Raw genomic sequence first — 14,766 nt, forward strand, 5'->3', positions numbered from 1 at the left:
AGAAGAGGCATTTCAACAAACACATAAAAGGCAATAAAAGTGAACAACATAAATTGCAAGAATTAAAGAGAGATCTAACTACAAAGGCAAGAGGTCCACAATAGAAAACCAAATTAATCATGAAACAAAAAAGAACTTACCAATTGCATTGAAGGAGAAATGTAGATCTACAAAAGAGAATTCACAAACTAAAAACAAAGGAATTACATTAGAAGAAGAACTCTACAACTACAATAGAAGAGAGGAACGAAAAAATTGGAAGAGAGAAGAAGAAGAAATAGATCTAGATCTAAGAACTATCCTAATCCTAATTCTAGAGAGAAGAGAGAGCTTCTCTCTCTAGAAACTAACTAAAAGCTAAACTAAAACTAATTGGTAACTAACTTCTGTTTCCCTCTTCACTCCTTGGGTTAAATAGCATCAGAAATGAGTTGGGTTGGGCCCACAAGGCTTCTAAAATCGCTGGCCACGTTTTGCTTCAAGTGGACTAGGTGGCAACAACGGCGCGTGCGCGTACTATGCGCGTGCGCGTCACCATACGTGTAGCAACTATGGCAAATCTTATATCGTTTCGAAGCCCCGGATGTTAGCTTTCTAACCCAACTGGAACCGCATCATTTGGACCTCTGTAGCTCAAGTTATGGTCGTTTAACTTTCTTTCTTTTTCTTTCCTTTTTGGTTGGCCACCAAGGAGGGAGAAAGGAAAAGCTTTTAAATGGGGCAACAAACAAGTTATCCGCACAACCTTTTGAAGGAGCTCATCAATTACAGCTACCCATCCACTCTGCTCTTCTTTGCGTGCACCGAGGACGGTGCGATCTTCAAGTGTGGGGAGGTCGTTCGACCGATCTCCATGGGTAACAATTTTCTTTTTCAACACCAATGTTAGTTAGTTATTGCATTTGCATGATAGGTTGCATGTTAGATAGAATTTGTACATATTTTACTACCTTCTTCTTATTAGGACTACTTGGTTAGGGTGATAATTTTTTTCCCAAGAAACCGTTTTAGGGCACCCTACCAATTTGAAAATTTTTTGTTGAACTTGCTTGAAAGAATGTATTTTGGAACATGATTTTTGAGTTAAGAACACAAGCTAGTGAGTTTTGAGCCTAATTGCGTGGTTACATCTTATAACCACTCATTTTTCCTTCTTGTGTGCATTATTCTCTTTCTATGATTGTAACCCTTGATTTATTTGACTCTTTATGTCCATTATTCTCAAATTGGGGTTTGTCAGGCGTTAAATGCTAAACCCGGTGTTTAGTGCCAGAAAGACAGAATTGAAATGGAAGTTACTGCCATCTGGGGCGCTAAACACCGAATCTGGCATTTAATGCCAGTAACGCGGATCAACTTCACTTAAAGGATGCATCTTTAGTTGGATTTGGCTTTTAATTTGTTGAATTTTATTTTGTTTTAGTTAATTTTATTTACAAACAAAATCAATTAGGTTTATAATTTATTATTTTATTTTATTTTCAAATCAAATTAGGTTAGATATAATAATCTCACATGTCGGTTAAAGTGCCAGAACCTGACACATCCAGTAGCTAACCCGGATATTGTCTCTCTGTTGTGCATCTCTGTGAGGAATATAATAATCTCGACTTTATCAAAAGCCGGTCTAAGAGGGTAGTGCCCTTACACCTCTTGCTGGAGGTAGTGCTATCCAGGATACATGTCCCCCACCTTTACAACCACAGAGAACCACAAAATAAGTAGGATTAATCACCATACTTGTTTTGGCATAATTCAGCTCAATGCGCAAGCGGGATTCACCACCGTCCTTCTTGCCATGTCCTTGCCAAGAGTAATCATCAGTGTAGTACGCAAGCGAGAATAACCCGGGCCCTTGCCAACACAAGTATGCAAGCAGGAATAACCTTGGCCTTTGCTAGCACAAATATGATCAGACCACCACCAATCTTATCAGTATCCTTGACATTCCAACCCACAATCTTATTCAAACTTATCAATTCCATCCCTTAATTGTGCTCAAACTCATTTGCAAGCCTAAATACTAGTTAGCGAACCTTAAACAGGAGTTAAAAAGGTGAAAAAGTGAACTGGATAGGCAAAAACAGCTAAAATATCATTTTCTTAAGAAACATGACAGTCGTGCGTACGCACGAGTTCCCCTTTTGCGCGTACGTGTAGAATGCGCACGAAAAATATTCAATTTTGTAATGCAAGTTATGTGTACACATGGGTCATGCTACGTATAACTTGGCTTTTGTGCGTACGCATGGTATGCACACGAAACTCTTTCAATTCTGTAACACCCCTCATGCGTACGCATGGGTCGTGCGTATGCAGGACCTCAATTTTCTGCAACTTCTGCAGAATTTATTTTTTAACCATAAACTTCAAACGTGCATAACTTTTTCGTTAAAAATAATTTTCCGTCTGTTCTTCGAACGTCATAAACTAAACAAATCCAATTTTCATTTAAAATAAGTTTCACAAAATTTAAAGATCTAAAGACCAAGTTATGGCCCATCAAAATTAGTTAAGAATTGATTTTTACCAAAATTTCATAATTATACATTTCTACCAATTCCTCTTTTAAATTCAGATTTCAAACCATCTTAAACCATTACTGCTCAGGCTTAATACTCATTCACCATATCCTAATCATTCAACACTTAATTATACTACTTTCCAATCAATCACTTATTTTCAAAGATTTTTATCAATAATCAATATCAATGAAAGATAATAAAAGGATTATTTAGCCATTTAACAAAAATAATTAAAAGAATATATTTATCTTTTTATAACTATTAATGAAGATATTTTTTATATATAGTAATATAATATTTTTAAAAAATAAAAAAGAAATAAATGCTAATATGGATAAATATAATCTACATGACATTTTTATTTATTCACTTTTTATATCATGTACCGAAACGCAGTGGCAGATCCAAGGGGCCTAAGGTGGCCATGGTACCCCCAATTTTTTTTTTTAGAAAGTTGGCACTGTTAATTTATTATTATTATATAATTAATATATATATATATATATTATAGATTAAATATATTTTTATATGTTACATACTAAAAAAAATTTACAAGTTAGTAACTTAATATGTATAAATTATATTGTGTATTATAAAAAAAAAATAAAAGCGTATAAATATATAAATAATTAAAAAGTTATTGAAAAATATAAGTTTGGATTAATGTAAAAAGTAATAATTATAAAAAAAATTATTTTGACTTTTTCTATGACAACAGGAATAATTGAATAAATTTTTTAAACAATAAAAATTATTAAAATAATATTTTAAAACAAGATGAAAGACAAATTTTTAACATATTACATGATTGTATAGGTTAAAAAAGAGAATGTTTCAAAATTTACTTTCAGATGATAAATTGATAATTTTAGTTATATAAAATATCACAGACCAAATTTAAAAATACCAAAATCTTAAAATATGTATAATTGAATGTTAATTCTTATATAATATAATTATTAATTTTGACCTATATACTATAATTTATATTTTGTTGATTTTTTATTATGTTATATTTTAATTTATTTTATATTTAATTTGCCCCCTCTTATAAAATTTCTGGACGTATAAATTAGTAGTAATGGTAGCAAAGCAAACACCCAAAATTAAACTTTCATAAGAGTAAAAGATTAATTTTTTTCCCATAAAACACTTCCACATGTATTCACTACTTGTTAGCAAAACTCTTTCACAAAACCAACCCACACATTCAAAAATCGTGTTTCAAAATCTAAGGTCGACCTCCTCCTTCTTCATTATCGTTATCGTCATCATCTTCTCATTTCATCGCACATCACCAACCCAACCCAACCTATTGTAATTATTGCTAGAGATCAGAAGCCATGGCCATGGAGGTGGAGCTTGAACCCATGACCGCTTCCATCGGTGTCATAGTCCCCGTGTTCCGTTTTCTCCTCTGCTTCGCGGCCACCGTTCCTCTCAGCTTCCTGTGGCGCATCGTCCCCGGCCGCCTCCCTAAGCATCTATACTCCGCCGGCATCGGCGTCTCCCTCTCTTACATTTCCTTCGGTTTGTCTTTCAACATGCACTTCTTGGTCCTGATCATGATTGGTTACTCCTCCATGCTCCTCCTTCGCCCCCGATGTGGCATCCTCACCTTCTTCCTCGGATTCGGTTATCTCATTGGCTGGTACGCTACCTATGTATCCAAAAATGTTTCTTCATCCATTCTATTATTATACGTACTTCCATAGTTATTAACGTACCAAAATTTTCACGTGACATATATTTCAGAACAGAAGGAGTGTACGACAAAGGTTGCGTTCATGCATTTCATTCCAATTTTTGGCTTTTAAAGTGAGAGGCAAAAAGGAAAAAAAAAGATTTGACTGTTTGTTTATTTGTTTGTTTGTGTAGCCATGTGTATTACATGAGTGGAGATGTATGGAAGGATGGTGGCATCGATGACACTGGTGAGGACTCGTTCATCATTCATTTCTTCTTTTCTTTTCTTTTTTTAATTTTGTTAGTTTACGATTTTCTTACTGTGATTGAAGGCCATGTATAACTGAATGTATTTAATTTGTTTGTACAGTAAAAATATTTTACAAATATATCCAGTAAAGTATGATAGACTACATTATTACAAATAGAAAAATGTTAGATGATTAACATTTTTTTCTTGTATTTGCCTTGCATTTGAGTAATCATAACCAACTTTCTATTTTTTTTATAATGCTTACTGCGAACTTATTTGCTTGTTTCATTTACAAGGAAATCAAATAGTTTAATTAAATAAAATTAATTTCCTTAGGATTAATTTATATTATACTACTTAACTAACAACTACCAATTAGTTCTCAACAATGACCAATACAGTAGCTGATGTACTATATGGTAGCTTTGCAGGTGTACCATGTTTTTGATATTGAAAGTGGTAACTCTGTTGTTTTGCTTACCTATATATACATATGGTTATGGTATTTATGTTGGTTGGTTGATTAGTTTATTGACTATTGTGTGTTACTACTAAGTAGGGGCCTTAATGGTGTTGACCCTGAAGATCATCTCTTGTTAGTTTAATTACAATGATGGATTGTTGAAAGAGGAAGAAGGTTTACGTGAAGCCCAACGGAAATACAGGTTGACGAAGTTACCTTCTCTGGTTGAGTACATTGGTTACTGCCTTTGCTGTAGGAGTCACTTTGCTGGTCCTAAGGACAATCTTGATTGGACTGAAGGAAAGGGGGTAATTATGCTTGAATTCAAGTTATTGATTAACCAGAACTAACAAATTTAGTTACAATTTAGGACATTATCTTTAAATTATTTACACTTACATATACATAAGTATCAATTAACTACCTAAACTTGGGGAAAAGAAATGAAATTGTGGAAATTAGTTAACTTTCTTAAGTTAAAATTTGAATTTGAACTCTATAGAGTTAATTAAACAAATTACTTATGAGGATAGTAGTGGAAGGAAGAATAGTACAAGAAACAAAACCGATGGCCTTGATTACTAGTAATAGAAATTAGTAACAGATAGTGATGATTTTAGTCCTAATCTTTTTTCCATTATTGTGCAGATTTGGAGCAAAGAAGCGAAAAGGCCATCATCATCACCATATGGAGCAACCATTCGGGCCCTTATCCAAGCTGATTTCTGCATGGCCTTGTATTTGTACCTAGTCCCTTATTTTCCTCTGTCCAGGTTTACAGAGCCTATATACCAAGAATGGGCATTCTGGAAAAAGTTTGGTTACCAATATATGTCCGGCTTCACGGCACGTTGGAAGTATTATTTCATTTGGTCGGTTTCAGAAGCTTCTATTATCATCTCTGGTCTTGGTTGGTGAATTCGTCTCCACCAAAGCCAAGATGGGATCGAGCGAAGAATGTGGATATTTTAGGTGTTGAGTTTGCAAAGAGTTCTGTTGTGATTCCAACTGTGTGGAATATTCAAGTAAGCACATTCGTCGTTGTGAGTTTCTTATTATTGAGTTTTGCATTCTTTTTCTTCAAGTAGAACAAAGCCAATCTTTCAAAAGTTTGGCATGAAACTTGATTTAGGTAGGTCTTAGGCTTAGATCGCATAGTTACAACTTGCAAATTCTGAACATCATTAATTTTTTTTTCTTCTCTTAGCCTGTAAGTCAAGCTAGATTCAGAATCTGAAATTGTGAAAATCTTATTATGCTATCGTTTGTATTTCGCGCTAGATGTTTATGAGCGGCTTGTTCAGAGTGGTAAGAAACCCGGATTCTTTCAGTTACTTGCTACACAGACCATCAGTGCTATTTGGCATGTGAGTAAAACTTACACTGCATCTTGATTGATTTTTTTTCCCAGTTACTTGCATTGCAAGTTAAGTCCTTGTATTACAAAAAAGTGTTACCCTTAAAATTTGAAGGAATTTTTTTAATTTCTTGACAGAACTGCTTTGTTGTGCTGGTAAGTTGTATTGTTGAATATGCGCTTTATAACATTCTGGCTTTATTATTGCAGGGGTGTATCCTGGATACATCATCTTCTTTGTTCAGTCGGCGTTAATAATTGCTGGTTCAAGAGGTAATACATTAGAATAAGCTAGTATGCTTTTCTCTTGTTTTTTAACATGTCATGCTGTGTTTCTTTTGAAACAACCATTTACAGATGGCAACAAGCGACGGCCCCATCAATGGCAAACGCATTCGTGTTTTTGAATTTTGCTTATACACTTGTCGTTATAAATTACTCTAGCGTCGGTTTCTTGGTTAGTTTCTCCCTCCCTCTCCAACCCTTCAGTTTAGTCGCTTATACTTCACAGTTTTAACTCATTCAAATTTGGTGTTTTAATAGTGTTCTATTGTTTCTCTGAATTTTGAATAGGTGCTAAACCTGCAGGAAACTCTTGCCGTATTCGAACGTGTGTATTATATTGGAACTATTCTTCCCATTTTAATGATTCTTCTTGGTAAAGTAATCAAACCCAGGAGGCCTGCAAGATCCAAAGCTCAAAAAGAGCAATGTGGTAGACATTGCAATTCAATCTTCATGAAGTTTTTGATATGGGATTAGAATAGGGTGAGAGTCTGAGAAAATGCATTTCAATCTTCCATGGGTTCCTACCCTGGTTGGCATTCAATGTTTTGTAACATCTGCTTTTTATTCTTCACAATTTGGTATTTAATTGTATTTTTAAAAGCTGTTATTGAAGAAAATAATGATTCAAACATCTTGAATTTCTGTAATCTCTATGCTTTGTTAACTCCTGACTCCTTAGAAGTTAGAATTACTTCAAGGTGTTCTATTTTTCAAATCTCAGCTGCAGATAAGTATAACTTTTTGTAGTGCGAGAAACTCCGATCCATTGTAACATACCATAATTATGTCTACATCTATATGCATATGTAAACCTCACTTGAAAATTGTATTTAATGTAAATGTAATGTATCATTACACAAGTAATAAGAGTACACCTATTCTCATTGTTGTTCATTAAACAATCATAATTATACACTTAATTTTTATTCCGTTAATTTTCCAATTGAGTACACCACTGAGGCGAACAAAAACAACGCTGAATGATGTCAAAGACAAAAGAATCTCTAAAAATAAAAGATTAATTAAGTTTAATTTGACAAAAACCATCAAACATCAACGGATTATGTTTCTAATAGAAAATAGTGAGTTACTTGATAGAAGAGTTTAGACTTTAGAGTTTATATGACAAACTTAATCCGTTAAAAATTATGTGACGTTATTAATTAAAATAATATTTGACATGTTAAAAATTAAAAAATGTCTATAGTATTTAATGTTGTAAATCACGTAAAAAAATAAAATTACACAAAAAGTGTAAAGAGATTGAAACTTAAATTAGTTATAAATAAATATAAAAATCACTATTAACTTATAAATTTTTTAATGTGTCCTAAGAATATATTTTAAAAATATTATAAAAGATTTTTACTAAAAGTTATTAAAATATAATTGTTTTTATTAAAATATACGTGATTATATCCAACCGACATCGTGTATAATAAACAAGGTTGCAAGAACTGAACCGATTAATGAACCGGTAAGACAATTGGTTCATTGGCCGACCGGAGTTTAACCGAGATTCAACCGATTTAATTAAATATTAAATAAAATTATTAAAAATTAATATATGTAATACTTGATCACTATCTAGTTGTTCTATCTTTGTTAAGAGTAGTTAGTTTGATGGCTTCTAATTGGTACCAATTATTATCCACCAGTTAGAAGAGTACCAATTAGAAGCCATCCAACTAACTACTCTTAACAATCTTCAAAAATAAAAATTTCTAGTTAGTAACAACTACAATTTAGTAATTTACAAACACAAATTTACACAAATTAAATACAAACAATAATTAAATATTGATTGTTGAACAGATTTACAGAAAATTTCTAATCACATCAAGAAGCCAACAGTACATGCATCAAAAAGTTCAAAACAAAAAATTTTGAATTACATTAGGCATCAAAAATTCAAAAAACAAACTCAAGAAATCATAATCCCTACAATTAAACAATTAAATCAACAATCAACAAAATTAATAAGTACCACCAAAAGATAAAAAAAATTGAAAAGATAAAAAAATTAAAAAGATAAAAAAAATTGAAGAACAGAGTAGAGCAGAATTTTCAAATTCAACATACATCAAATTTATTCTCAAATAACATTTTATTAATCATATTAAAAACAAAATTAAAAAATTAAAAAACAGAAGAACAGAAGCCCATAACAAAAACTAAAAACAGCCAACAGAAGTCAGAAACCCAGAACTTAACTGAAGAGAAGAACTACCAGAAGCCAGAAAATAGCACGACCTAAACCCAGAAACCCAGAAACCCAGAAGCCAAAAACCCAAAAGCCAGATACCCAAAACCCGCGACGGTGAGTGACAGTGGGAGTGGGAGTGTTCTTCACGGCGTCGGTTATCCGTCATATGCAGAAGCTCCAGCCTCGAGCTTATGGTTGGGAGTGGCAGTGGCAGTGGAGTGTTCTTCGAAGATTTTGGAAGATTAGGGAGATTAGGGATTTAGGGTAAACTCAACTGGTAAAGTGGCTAGCTGCAAGTCATGGCGAGGAGCAGCAAAGCAGCGACAGAGAGACAAAAGAGCGCGAGAGAGAGAAGGGTTCAGCGATGACAAACGATGCGGGGCTCTGGGGACTGCGGTGGCTACGGGCTGGGTGACTGTGGGTGGCTAGGGTTCTTCCTCTTCTTTCAATCTCAAGCTTTCTTCAGTTTGACTGTTGAGAGAGGAGACGCCGAGAGGGGTGAGTGTTAGAGAGTGGAAGTGGGTTGGGGGTCTTGGGGGTCTTGGGGGATGGGTAGCCATTTAGGTTTTTTTTTTAAATAAAGTATAAAATGGCGTCGCTTTGATGGAGTATTCTAACCAAAAACTCGCTAAAAAATTGGACGGTTCTACCGGTTCACCGGTTAATCGCCGGTTCGACCGGTTTTTTGTCAAATAGTTTCTAATTTTATCCGAATCGGTTAGGTGACCGGTTTTTGATTAAACCGGTTGAACCGACCGGTCCGGTTTGATTTTTAGAACCATGATAATAAAGATGCAATGATTAAGATGGTGAGTCTTGAACACTTCATTTAATTATATATATATGTGTGTGTAAAAAACCAAATAAAATAAAAATAGTCTTTTTAAAGAACAGAATGTACCGAATTAGGCTTGAGTTAAATTATATAAAAACAATTAGTTAAGTAACTAATAAATCTAAAACCAAATAAGTATAGTAACCAGTACTATTTCTAATAATTTATTTCCACTATGTTACGTGTATACTAAAATTAGTTATCAAAGTCAATTACTAATATAAAATACATGTTGGAATAATACACATTGAAATAAATTAAAGCTACATATGTATTTATACATAAATACATTGGTAGCTGGTTTTAATAGCTGATTTTAGTGTACAAATAGTATTTTTGAATTTATTTATATACTTTGTTGTTAGTGAAGTATCAGCTGAGAGGTGGATGCCGTGTATCCAAGAATCACGATGCTCAATGATGGAATACAACAACTAACTTGAACTTTTAAAGTGAGTATGAGAGAATGAGTAAGATGCATATGTAAACAAAGATGTGAAGATGAATTGAATTCGTATAGAATGAATATGATTCTGCATAATTACATTAGTGATAGAATTTGTTACAGCCTGGCCCAAATGGAATATGGGCCGACCCGACCCACGAACCACCCGACCCGAACGGTCGGGTGCGAGACGTCTAAATACCGACCCGGACACGCATCTTGGACAGCTCTCTACTACAGCTGTATAAGAAAGTTTCGAGGAAGGTGGGTTCTGTCCTTGTGGGACCCACTTCTGACACGGTATATGTGGGGAGGGTCCTACCCCTCCCCCCAAAGTACGTCACATACCATTCTCACACCTTTCGCCTACACACTTGACTGACTAGAGCGTCGGAGTGTCTTTGCAGGTGACAACCCCCTTCTCCACACGAAGTGCTCGGGACGTCATCTACTCCAACCCAGTAACCCGGAACCAGGCGAGAGCCCCCTCTCATCAATCGAAATACTAACCCAAACCGTCCGATACCCGACCTACCGTACATTAGCGCCGTCTGTGGGGACTCGTCCAAATGGACGTCATACTGGGTTCCACAGAACCAGGCCACGGGGCCGAGCGGAGAGGGGAAGCCTCGATAGCTTCCTCCCGGGAGCGAACGAAATCCCCTCCATGACGAACCGAGCCGTCTTCACGATCACAAGAGAGGCGCCCCTTCGGGGGAACTGGCGACAACAGCGCCTACTTCATTATATTATACATTTGTGACATTTTATTTCATTCAGAGCATTTATTTTTTAATAAAAATAATTTCTTAATTTCTGGCGATGTTAAATTTCTGCTAACAATTTTGTTGATAAGAGTCTCATAATTATGGCTTAATTGTGCCAAAAAAATTTAGGGTTTATAAAATTAACATTACTCTGGATAAATCTGACGGTAACCATTAACATAATCTCGCCAAATCCATTGAAAAAACCGATGAAAAATTCGTAGCTAATTAGTGTCGGACAAAATAAATCCGACAGTAAGCAGTTTTCGGCAATGTTTGTACCATAAACCCAAGGATGACGATAAATCCGACGGTACTCAACGTTTTTTTTTATAATAAAATTTTTATCTTAATTTTATTACACAATGTAATTCTTTTTTAATCTTACTTTTTTTAATTTAAATTTAAGTTTATTTATTTTATACATTTACATATTAAATAATTTAAGACATTTTATTTTTTCATAATTTATTTTTTAATTATTGATATTAGATTTATAATTTTTAAAAATAAAAATATAAAAATAATTTTTTAAATTCAATAGAAAACGACTGAACAATTACAGTAGTGTCTATTAAACCGTTAGTATAAATTTATTATATTTCATCACATGTTTTTCTTGGATTTAAGTGATTCCTTTTCAGATTATACTTTACCATTTATTATTTACATTGTTTAGTGTGTTTAATTTCATTAAACGTCATTATCGATGACTAGGATCAAGCATCAAAATTAAAAATTTTCAACTGACAAATTTTCGAACGACCATTAACGTTATACTAATTTTTTTTAAATAAATTAAAAAATTAATTATATAAAATAAATTAGATAATTTATTGATGACCAAGACGTTAATAATGAGCACTAATTGGCGTTAAAGTGGTACGAAATTTTACCAACAATTATCTATGATATAGCCATTGATAAAATTAATGTCCGAAAAATATCGTTAAAATTTTAATTGTAACGACGAAATACTCTAATTGTTGACGTTAGGTTGTTGGTAACTCGACCATGTGACACGCTGTCATAACGGCCGTCGTCGGTAACATGCACCTTTGTAATCGCGAAAAATATGATTTCATTCTGTCCTCTATTTAATACAACATTTGAAAGGAAAAAATCAAGACTCTCATTCTAATTTTTATATTGATTGAGTTTAGAGATTTTATTTCTACTTTCTTGCATTTACTTGTATTGTATAATTCATATTAGTGGTTAGTGACATCACCATATAAATATATGACTTTACTATTTGTGTAAAATTTTGGAAATAGTTTTTAAAGGTTATAATTTATTATTTTTATCTGCATATTCAACTTTCGATAGTAATTTTTATTTATTTATGAATAATTATTTTTTATTTTAATATACATATATATACAATAAAAATTGTTACATATTTTTAGGATGGCTTAATTATGTTTATATGTTCATTATTTTTAATGAATTGTCATCGAAAAAATTAATGTTTATGATAGTCTAAATATAAGAAAGTAAAAATATAAGATATTAGTACTTTGAGTTCTTCGAAGTACGAATCTTGAAGTAAATATGATTATGATTATTGGACCTAGTTATATCTTGAATTAATATTTTGAGTCATTGCTAAATAAATACAATATTATTCAATATTATAATCATTTAGTATATATAAAAGTTGGATACAGTTATGAGAAATTTTTTAATTCAAATTAGAAAACTTTTGTAATTATCTCTTTCTTGTTTTTTAGGTTTAATTATTATTTATTAATGTAATAAAAAATAATAATAAGTTACATTCACATAATTAAAATAGATCATATTAATACATACATGACATTATATATATATAGGACTATTATGCATGATAAATAATTTTTTAGTATTTTGTAATAATCATATAGTTAATTTATGTACAAATTATCTAATTTTTATAACATATGATCTATTGCATAATTTTTTTCTTTTTGTATGGGTATATTAAGAAATTTAAGAAATAAGATGTTATTTATATTAGAGAAATACTAGAAGGCCATTAGAATTTATTATTTTTAACCATCAATTGGACATCAATATTTAAAAGTGTAACCTAAGTGTGGGATAAAATATATTATTAGCTTACTAAATTAAAAGAATTAGGTTGATGACTAAAAGTGATGACACAAAATGATAAATTTTGATGATCTTCTAGCATTTTTCTTAATATTATTTTTGCATACGAAATAAATAACTTAAGTTATTATCTAGGATAATAAACATAATAATACCAATAATAAACTGATATTTTTTTATAAAAGAACAATAATAAAAATTATTAACTAAATTAATTACATAATAAAAAATATAAATAATTTTGTAACTAATAAAAAAATTACTATTTTCACATACTATTCATTTTACAAAAAAATTTAATAAATTAATTATTAATAAATTACAAATCAAATATTATTATTTACATATAAAAAAATATATTATCAATTATTTTAAAATAAATTAATTTATATTCATACTAAATAATATTTATTTAAAATTATAATTTAAATTCATGTGCGAGGCATAGAGAACAAAACTAGTTTTCCTGCCTAAAGAGGGGTTGTTCCAGCCGGGGATGCTTAATTGTTTTAAGGGTAAAGTATATTTTTTGTCCCTGGAGTTTATTAAAAGTTTCAAAAATACCCCTAAGTTTTAATTGGTTTCAATTTTATCCTTAATGTTTTCGATTTGCATCAATTTTATCCTTATCTTCAAATTTTTTGGTCAAACTATGGTCAACAATATTTTTTTCCAATAACACCTCCAAACCCTATTTTTTTTATCCTTATCTTCAATATTTTTGTACTAATTAGAAGCCATCCAACTAACTACACTTAACAAAGATAGAACAACTAGATAGTGATCAAGTATTACATATATTAATTTTTAATAATTTTATTTAATATTTAATTAAATCGGTTGAACCCGGTTAAACTCCGGTCGAACCATTAAACCAGTGAACCAATTGTCTTACCGGTTCATTGACCGGTCCGGTTCTCGCAACCTTGCATACACCACAATAACTAACAAAATTCAAAGTTCAACAAATAAAAAACATAGTTCTTGATTTAAACTCAAGTTCAGCAATGACAAAGCAAAAACAAAGGTTTTCATAGTTTCCATTTGAATTTTCCAACCACATTTTAATTATTCCATTCATTCACTTGAAGGTCTTGAAGTTACAACCAAGGTTGCGAGAACCGGACCGGTCATTGAACCGGTTAAGTAACTGGTTCAATGGTTCAATAGTTCAACCGGAGTTGAACCGTAGTTGAACCGGTTTAATTAAATATATAATAAAATTTATTAAAAAATTAACTATCCCATATGTAAATTTCTGTAAGTCAATCAAGCACTCTCCAAAACATCCAAAACATGTATCCAACCTAAGAATCACAAGCATAATTCAACTAAATCATATGAAGCCATATAGTAAATTCAATACAGAGTTGTGGCAATGTTTTTATTTTGAATCAATAACAGCAAAACAACAATTCACCAAAACAAATACAACAGATTGAATTTAAAATCAATCTCAGCCGAATTAATAAATTAAACAATTGAATTTATAACTCAATCTCAGCAGAATTAATTCAATTCGAACGGACTGAATTCAAATAAAAATTCAAAACATTAATATCTCAAAATTCAGCAGAATAATCAATATACATCATATGCATGATCAGAATAAATTTCAAATTTCAGAGGGATAAAGTCAGGGAGAGTTAGAGACTGAGACTTGAGACCTGAGAGGCATGAAGGCTTGAAGCAGAGAAGAAGAGACTTGAGACCTGAGACCTGAGAGGGTTGAAGCAGAGACTAGAGACTTGAGACACGACGAAAGGTAGTCGCTTTGACTGCGAGACTCCACGCGAAGAAGAGAAGCAACGACAGTGAGACACAGTTTGGAGCATAGAAGCAGAAAC

General features: G+C 32.1%; 1 pseudogene; it reads left to right on the forward strand.

The window, feature by feature from the left end:
- Positions 1 to 3,874: 3,874 nt before the first annotated feature.
- Positions 3,875 to 7,046, forward strand: LOC130984273 (lysophospholipid acyltransferase 1-like; annotated as a pseudogene).
- The last annotated feature ends 7,720 nt before the right edge of the window (positions 7,047 to 14,766 follow it).

Source organism: Arachis stenosperma, chromosome 1, assembly GCF_014773155.1.
Source record: "Arachis stenosperma cultivar V10309 chromosome 1, arast.V10309.gnm1.PFL2, whole genome shotgun sequence".
Lineage (NCBI taxonomy): Eukaryota > Viridiplantae > Streptophyta > Magnoliopsida > Fabales > Fabaceae > Arachis > Arachis stenosperma.